Below are 9134 nucleotides of genomic sequence, written 5' to 3'. Positions count from 1 at the left end.
TGCACTAGAGATTGAGAGGGATAGAGGATCTACGTAATACATAGTCGAAGATCCAAACAAGCAGTCAAAATGAGACAAAGAAACAACCCCCAATGAAAGAACAAGAGAATTCTCCAGAAGAGATAAATGAAGCAGAGATAAGAAATTTATCTGAAACAGAGTTCTCAGAGTAATGATGGTAAAAATGCTTAACAGCATGAAAAAAAGATATAGTAACTATGAAAATAGTAATAAAGAATGACATAGCACAAATAAAGAACACATTGGAAGGCATGCACAGCAGATTAGGGGAAGCTGAGGAACAGATCAGTGAATTAGAAGACAGGGTTGAAAAAAAATCACTCAATCAGAGAACCAAAAAGAAAAAAACAATTAAAAAACAGGAGGACCGCTTAAGGGAGCTGTGGGATGACGTGAAACGTAACAATATTGGAATAGCAGGTATGCCAGAAAAGGCAGAAAGGGAGAAAGAGATAGAAAATATGTTTGAAGAAATAATGGCAGAAGACTTCCCTAACCTGGTAAAGGAAAAAGTCACATGAGTTCAGAAGGCACAGAGAACCCCAGGCAAAAAGAACCCAAACAGGTCATGCCCAGACACGTCATCATTAAAATGCCCAAAATTAAAAACCCTCCACTGGCTTTCTGCTACATGTTGTCAATAGTACACCCATGGAGTAGAAATGTGTTCTATTCACTGTTGAATCATCAGAGCTTGAATATCAAATGGCACATGGTAGGAACTCAGCAAATGTTTGTTGAACGAATGAATGAACTGAGTAAACAGAAGAAAAGTCCATTAAGTGCTCCTTAATTTGTGTCTAGCTTAAATAATCACATAATTGTTATATGCTGTGTCTATATCATCTGACTGTTTCTTGTGGAATTGATTTAATAGTATCCTTTGCACACAGGGCTGACATTTCTGTTCCATCCAGGGAGCAAAACCCTTGCATCCTACCCATATTTACTATGTACATACAGACCCAATCTTAGACTCTTCAATTTTCCATCATCACCTATACAGGTCAGGTCCTCTCTGGGAGAGGGTGGACATAAATTAAATAGCAAAATAAGCAAATAGGTGCTGAATGTTCACAAGTCTATACTTCCATATGTGAATACGTAACTCTCTGTCGGACAGCTCCATTAGAATAAATGTCTCAGAAGTACCTCAAATTCAATATCCACCCTCTAAAACCTACCTTCTGCATTCCCCGCCACAGCTAGCTTGGGACACTTTTATTTCAGCCAGCTATTCAAGCCAGAAAACTTGCATTTTGACTTACAAATCTTGCTGATATTACCGAGGTAAATCTAAAATTAATAACCTATAGTTTATCCCTTTCTCTCTATGTCTTCTATAATTGAACTAATTAGGGCTCAAATGATCTCTCCCCTGGACAATGCAATACTTATTTAACATTTACTCTTTCAACAAATATTTCTTAACACCTGTGCTGCACCAGGTAAATATGGGTTATCTGTGCTAGATGCCAGGGTTCAGCCATGAAGAAGCATGTTCATTAGCTGACAGAAAGTGTGGCAGATGGCCATGGCATAATATATCCCCTCTTGGAAATTCATTTTGAATATTAGCATCTTAAAAGCTCTGAGAACTGCTCAGTTTTGTGTAACCCTGTGTTTCCCACATCTTTGAACAAAGAATCTTCTTGTCAGATAGCAGCTACTAGGTTCTCAAAACCATACCCCATCCTGCCCATGCGGCTCAGTGGTGAGCATTGACCTATGAACCAAGAGGTCATGGTTCTATTCCCAGTCAAGGCACATGCCAGGGTTGCGGGCTCGATCCCCAGTAGGGGGTGTGAAGGAGGCAGCAAATCAATGATTCTTTCTCATCATCGATTTTTTTTTCTCTCTCTCTCCCTCTCCCTTTCTCTCTGAAATCAATAAAAATATATTTTAAAAATATATATCCCACAAAGTACATACAGGAAAATTCTCATGAGAAGAATATAAAGCTTTTAACCAGGACTTGTTCTATTTATTTCCCCAGGGATATCCTGTTTTGCTAGATTCTGTCTATAAAACAAGCCACATTTGTTAATATATGATTTCCCCACTTTGTTCATCAAATTTGCATGTAACTCAACATCTGTGAAGAGTGCTGTGATAGAGGAAAGCAACAAATGCTGAGGAGCACTGATATAGTTGAAGAGGGTGACAAACAGGGCTTCCTGGAAGAGGTGACATCTGAGCTGTTTTGGGGGATGGATATTAGTTAATTGGGTGAACGCCAAAAGACCTCCAGGCAGCTGGAACAACAGGTGCAAAGGCACACATGTGTGAGTCTAATGAGTTTGGGGAATTCAAAAAACACACACACAACACAGCTATTACACTGAGAGCTTGCTCTCTGCTAGGCTCTGTGCTAAGAGCTCAGTAGAAGCCTATGAGACAGCTTCTATCATCTACCTTCCCACACACAAACCTAAAACAAATAAAAACAGATAAAGATAAAGGCCTCAGTAGCTTAAGTTAGATTCCTCAAGTCACATCGGTGCTATATATTGAACTCAAGTCTACAAGAGACTAAGGCCCATGTGCTCACCACTGAGCATCTTGCAATTAAACAGTAATATAGGTGCAAGTCAAGGGCTGCTGGGTCAGGCAGGAAAGACCCACAGTTGCCTTTTAGGTCAAAGGAATTTGGACATTATCCAAAGGCCACAGGGAACCATTGAAGGGACCAATGACTTAAATCATTGATTTGAAGCAGGGTGGATATATAGTCGGTACTTTCGAAAGATGATGTGATGGACAGGAGAAAATGAGATGAAGGGGTGGAAGTGACATAAAACTAGAGGCAGGGACATAAGTTGGGAAACTCTAGTGGTAAAATACATAAGTGCTTCTTACAGTTTAATGTGTTAAAATGGACATTCTGATCCCAATGATGGGGCTTGGGGGAGGGTGTCTGAGATTCTTAGATGTTCCCAAGTGATGTCAACGCTGCTGGTCCATGGGCCACACTTTGAGTAGCAAGGCTTTTACCTGAGAAACAAGGACTTGAAACAAGTGATGGCAGTGGAATCAAGAGGAGGAGACAGACTAAAGAGATATTTAAAAATAGGACTTTTGGCCCTGACAGGTTTGGTTCAGTGGATAGAGCCGTCGGCCTGCGGACTGAAGGGTCCCGGGTTCGATTCCGCTCAGGGGCATGTACCTTGGTTGCGGGCACATCCCCAGTGGGAGGTGTGCAGGAGGCAGCTGATCGATGTTTCTCTCTCATCGATGTTTCTAACTCTCTATCCCTCTCCCTTCCTCTCTGTAAAAAATCAATAAAATATATTTTTTTTTAAATAGGACTTTTGGCCATGCAGCATAATATGGCTACGTTGAGTCGACATAGCTCCTGTGAATAGTAAAGATGGAATGTTTGAATTAATCTGTGCAACTATGCTTTAGAATGATAGCTTTTTCTCATAGTTACAGAGAACAGATTGGTGGCTGGCAGAGGCAGGGGATGGAGGATGAGGAAATGGGTACAGACGATCAAAAGATACAAACTTCCGGTTATAAAATAAGTGCTGGTGATGTAATGATGACTATACTTAATAATCCTGTATTGCATATTTAAAAGTTGCTAAGAGAGTGTATCTTAAAAGTACTCAACACAAGAAAAAAAAGTTATAACTATGTGTGGTGATGGATGTTAATAAGACTTATTGTGGTGATCATTTCACAATATATGCTAATATCAAGTCATTATGTTGCACACCGGAAACTGATAGGGGTAGGGAGGGAACAGTGGGGCCCTAGCAATGTTCATAGATTTTATAAATCATGTCTGTTCTGCCTTGATCAAAGAAGGTACACTCTGACCTGGTTGCTGTGTCTGGACACTGACTCCCTCTGGGAGTTTGCCCCAGGAATGCTGTCCATTTTCCAATCCCCGGAAGGGCTAAGCTGTTTGATGTTGTAAAAAGATTAACTACCTTTTTATCAGACTTGAAGATCCTGGGAGCGGACACACTGACCACATACCCCGCAGGCCTTATCCTGTTATTACTTCCACCCCCCACCCCCCATCCCACTGCATAGCTTTTCTTCCCCATCCCTATTTCATCAGCCAACTGGCAGGAGATGTTAGAGCATTTTTCAAGGTGCCATACCGGCTGCTCTCTCCTATTGCCAGCAATTCAAACAAACGCTCGTAAAAAATTCAACCTTGTCTCTGTGTATTGGCTTAGTAGAGACGGGCAGTAATGGACCTGTTGTGTCCGGTATCAAAACTAGTATAATGTTATATGTCAATTATACCTCAATTTAAAAAAAGAAAGACAAAGCAAACAACTGTTGGAATAGAGCAGAATAAAAAAGAATTACAGCTTTTTGAAAGCAACTCTTAGTCCCCTACGTTCAAGGACCCAGAGAGTTATCGAGACCCTCTAGTAACGATTCCGTGGCAATGTAAATTTTTCAGAAGCATAAAGTAAAATGAAATGGGAAACATTTCGCATATACCATGAGTGTGCCACTCCATGCCTCTGTATCTTATTCCTTCTTCTGAAATACCTCTATTCACACACACACACACTCCTTCCTTTGTGTCATTAATGTATCTTTCATATGTCTCTTACTGCACTGCAAGAGTGGGAAGCACAACCATAGAAGAGTGTAGGTTTTGGAGTCAATCAAACTTCGGTTCAAATCATAGCTCTGCCATGTATTACCTTGATGAAAAACGGTAAGAAGTACCTTTTGTTTCCTCAACTATAAAAATAGGAGTGATAGCTACTGTGAGGTCATGTGTAACCTTTAAGATGCTTTGCTTCAAGTAACAAGGAACCAAATTCACAGTGTTTTAAACAATAAAGAGAACCTACCAGCTACAGTAACAGAAAAGCCCAGTGGTAAGGCAGGCTTCAGGCATAGGCTTGTCCAGAGGGTATGAAATCATCAGGGTTTCTCTGTGATTCTTTCAGTGATACCGCCAACTCTTCCTGTGCCTTCAAGCTAATAAAATGGTTAAAGTAGTCCTAGGCCTCATATCTGCATGAACACCCCAAACTGAAAATGAAAGAATGCCTTTGTCCTGGTTTTCCCAGCAAAAACTTAGGAAATTCACTCTACTTGGACTACTGCAGGTCACATGGCCATCTCTGTAGCTAAGGGGCAGGAAATGCACTGATTGGCTTAAATTCGGTTTTGTGCTCCACCCCTTGCGCCAACAGTATCCCAAAACAGAAACTGAGAGCTGTAGGGAAGAGGGGTGGAATGGATGCTGGAGAGGCATCCAACAACTATTCACTACACCATGCCCATTAGTATATTATGTAACGGGTATAGCACAGAGTCTTGTCTGCAGTTTGTGGACAACACAATGAGTAGTAGTTGTGATTTGCTTATAAGTCTATTAGTTTGTCTACTAGACCATAAGCACACTGAGAGCAGGGTCCTTCTCTTACTCACCTTGGCCATCCCTCATGCCTAGGATAGCGCCTGGGACATAGACAGCTTAAATATTTGTTGACTTAATGTTAATGACTAGAATGAAGAATACAAAGTGATAAAGTCATAGAAATTTAGTTCAACAAGGAAAAAAAAGGATTGCATGACATCAGGAAATATGAAAATAAGCTGATGCTAGTTCACAATATTAATAAGATAAATGAGCTGGAAATAGCTGAATTATAGACTGGGGTTAAAACTTGGATGTATTCCAGGACAGACTTTAGGGATCTGCTATAATTTTTGCTCAATTCAGAAAATAAATGCTAAATAAAGTGTCATGGTCTGCTCTGCTTGGCCTCAGAGCAGAAGGGAAGATGATCAATCTTTTGCCCCCCCCCCACCTTAAATCTATTCAATATGTGATCCCATATTACATGGGAAAATACATGTCAAAAGAAAGGTCTTGATCTAGTCTATTTGTGTATCTTAAGAACCCACTTCCTCCCTAGCCGGTGTGACTCAGTTGGTTGGGCATTCACTGGTGCACCTAAAGGTTGCAGGTTCAATTCCCCCTCAGGGCATATGCCAGAGTTGTGGGATCCATCCCCAGTAGGGGGCATGCAGGAGGCAGTTGATCGATGTTTCTCACATCAATGTTTCTCTCTCCCTCTCCCTTCCCATCTCTCTAAAAATCTTTAAAAAAAAAAAAAAAAGAATCGACCTCCATTAAAAAGATGCTAACATTGATTGTGCCAGGCACTGTCAAGCTCTCATATATGTGATCTCATTTAATCCTGAATAAATTGAGGTTGTGAAAGGTTAAGTAAGCTCCTCTCCCAGGATCACACTAGTTAATAAAACCTGAGGTGCTGAGAGGCACATGCCTCAGAATCACTCTTCTTGTTAATAGAAAAGGTTTCCTTGCATAAACCACAGAGACTTTACAAGGGAAATATTGGATTACTGTAATATGACTCATCAGCCCGATTTAATATTACCTATTCATTACAATGTAATGATTCTTGCATAACAGAGAACATGCTGTTGTATTTCCCCCTCTGGCTCTGTAGCAGCCATACATAGATCACAGAACTAAAAACATAAGCTAATTACATGACCTACATACGCAATCAATATTAAGAAAATTTTTAACTGTTCACAGTTATGTGGTTGAAAATGCATGGTCTAATTTTGGTCAGCAGTAGCATCTAGGTAATGCTGACTTAGAAGGAAAACATTTGTTGTTGCCATGAGGAGTGGAATAGAAAAGCTGAATCATACTGTACCACATCAAATGTTAACACTATTAATATAATGTGCTAAATAGTGAGCAAGATGGAATTAGACCATCTCTGACCAACAGGTTCATCATTACATCAACAGGCAAATGTAAGAATTATTGTCACAGTACTATGTCACTTCACTGTATTATGTTCATCATCAACTAAACTTATAGTTAACATGTGATCATCTGGTCAATGTCACCAGCATAGCGTACCATCGAAAACAGGGGTTGCAAACTCAAATGCCTACAGAGGCCAGGCAGTTAATGGAAATGAGTACATGAGGCAGTTTGTAAGACAATACGGAGTGAAATCTATAGTGAACCCCCTGATGAAGGCAGATACTACAGCTCATTGCTTAGTGGAGAACCATAGCAACCATGTGACCAGATCATCCATTGTTTCAAGAGATGTTAGAAACCCAGATTTAAATTTTTTTTAAATTTTTTTCAATTATAGTTTACATTCAATATTATTTTTTATATTAGTTTTAGGTGAACAGCATAGTGGTTAAACCCAGGTTTTTAATATAAAAATTTCTAAGCCTTCAAACCTTACAGATGCCATTAAGAGCACTCTGTGGACAGATTTGGCCACTAGTTTGCAACTGCCAATCCAGAATGTCAAAGGAATTTTATTTTAGCCAGTGTGGGGGCAGATGTGATATGAAGGAAAAAAACACAGCACCCACACCTAGTTTACTGTTGAATAAGCAATTGTTGACTTCTTCTGGATACTGAGATCTTCATTGTCACTAGCATCCAAAATTATACCCAGAACGACACTGAGCTTTAGGAAAGTGCTTATCCTCACACTGCCTATAGGCTCACACCTAGCATAACAGAGAAAAAACACTTTTTAAATAGCACCTGCTCCTTGAGTCTATATGGAAGGAAATAAAATTGAAGTCTTGAAAAATGTCAAGTTAATCTCCTTAGCCGAGCAGTCCCTACTGTTTGGACGACTTTTGCCCTTTTCCCCCAACAAAAGGCCTGTTTTGAAAGACTTATCTTCCAAACTGCAAGTGTTAAGTAATATTTACTTTTAATCAAGCTAAGATGAGAATTACTATCTGAGTATCTACAGATCCAGCTGAAAGCTTATACGGTCATCTTATAGGTAAATGTTTACTAGGAAACGCTGAAAACATGGCAGACCCAGCATGACTATTTTCTAGAAACCTTAGGAGGGCCTGGAAACTTCACTCATTCACTTCCTCAATGCAAATTTCAGAATGCCTATTTTTTATTTACCTACTCAACAAATATTTAGTCTAAGCCACTATCGCTTCTCACCTGCTCTGCTACTGTACAGACGGTTAACTCTGCTCCCACTCCTACTCACCACATTCTCTGTTGTTTATACTTCTGGCAAAATTTGCCAGTGTGACTATCCAACTATGGAAGATATAGAATCTAGAAGGAACTAAACAGGTTCGGAAAGGCTACCCTGCCAACACAACATACAATGAAAAAATAAACATCACAAAATTTTACTTTACAACTGGAATTTCCCAGATGTGTTGTCTACGTTAGTCAGTTTAACTAGACAATGACAAAAATATCTGTCTTGCTTTATGCTGTGATATTTTAGAGTCCTACTTTTAGAAAAAGTCAGAGCCCTAGCTAGTTTGGCTTAGGGGATAGAGTGTCAGCCTGTGGGCTGAAGGGTCCCGAGTTCGATTCGATTCTGGTCAGGGGTACATGCCTGAGTTGCGGGCTCGATCCTCAGGAGGGGGCATGCAGGAGATTCTCTCTCATCATTGATGTTTCTATCTCTTTCCCTTTCCCTTCCTCTCTGAAATCATATATATATACACGAAAAAGTCAGAGACAGGTCCAAGGTGGTGGCAGCATAGGAAGATGCTGAACTCAACTAGCAAACTACAATATACACGGACATGGAGAGCAATTACTCCTGTGAAACAGCTGAGCCCTGAATGAACAGCTTCTGACAACAAATACGAGAAACAGATGCAATAGAAAGGCCTGGGAAGCCCTCTGGGAGCTATGGGAACTCTCCAGGCCAGAGGAGCAGGTGGCCCCATTGCGTTCCCCTCTGCTGGGGACTCTACCAGGGGCTCTGGCCTACCTGCAATATCGCCACTGCTAGTTCCCAGGAACACTGCCTGGGGCCTGTTGCCTGCAAACAAAGGGAGCAGCAAAAACAACAGGTGTCACCACATGCCCCTGGCCTCCTGGCTGAGAGCTGCTCCCCCAGCAGGGGGGGGCCCAGGCTTTGGGAAGCTCCAAGTGGCTTCCCAAAACTACTCAGTGCACACAGCCTGTACAGAGGTCGCTTCTACACAGGATCACTTTCAGCACAACAAATAGGAGAGAGGTATAGAGAAGACTGGAGAGCTTTGGGAGCTCTCAGGGGACTTCTGGAATTCTCCAGGGTCAGAGGGCTGGTGAGCACCGTTGTTTGTGTCTC

Source organism: Myotis lucifugus, unplaced genomic scaffold (genome assembly GCF_000147115.1).
Source record: "Myotis lucifugus unplaced genomic scaffold, Myoluc2.0 scaffold_376, whole genome shotgun sequence".
Taxonomy (NCBI): Eukaryota; Metazoa; Chordata; class Mammalia; order Chiroptera; family Vespertilionidae; genus Myotis; species Myotis lucifugus.
This window is presented reverse-complemented; position numbering follows the sequence as displayed.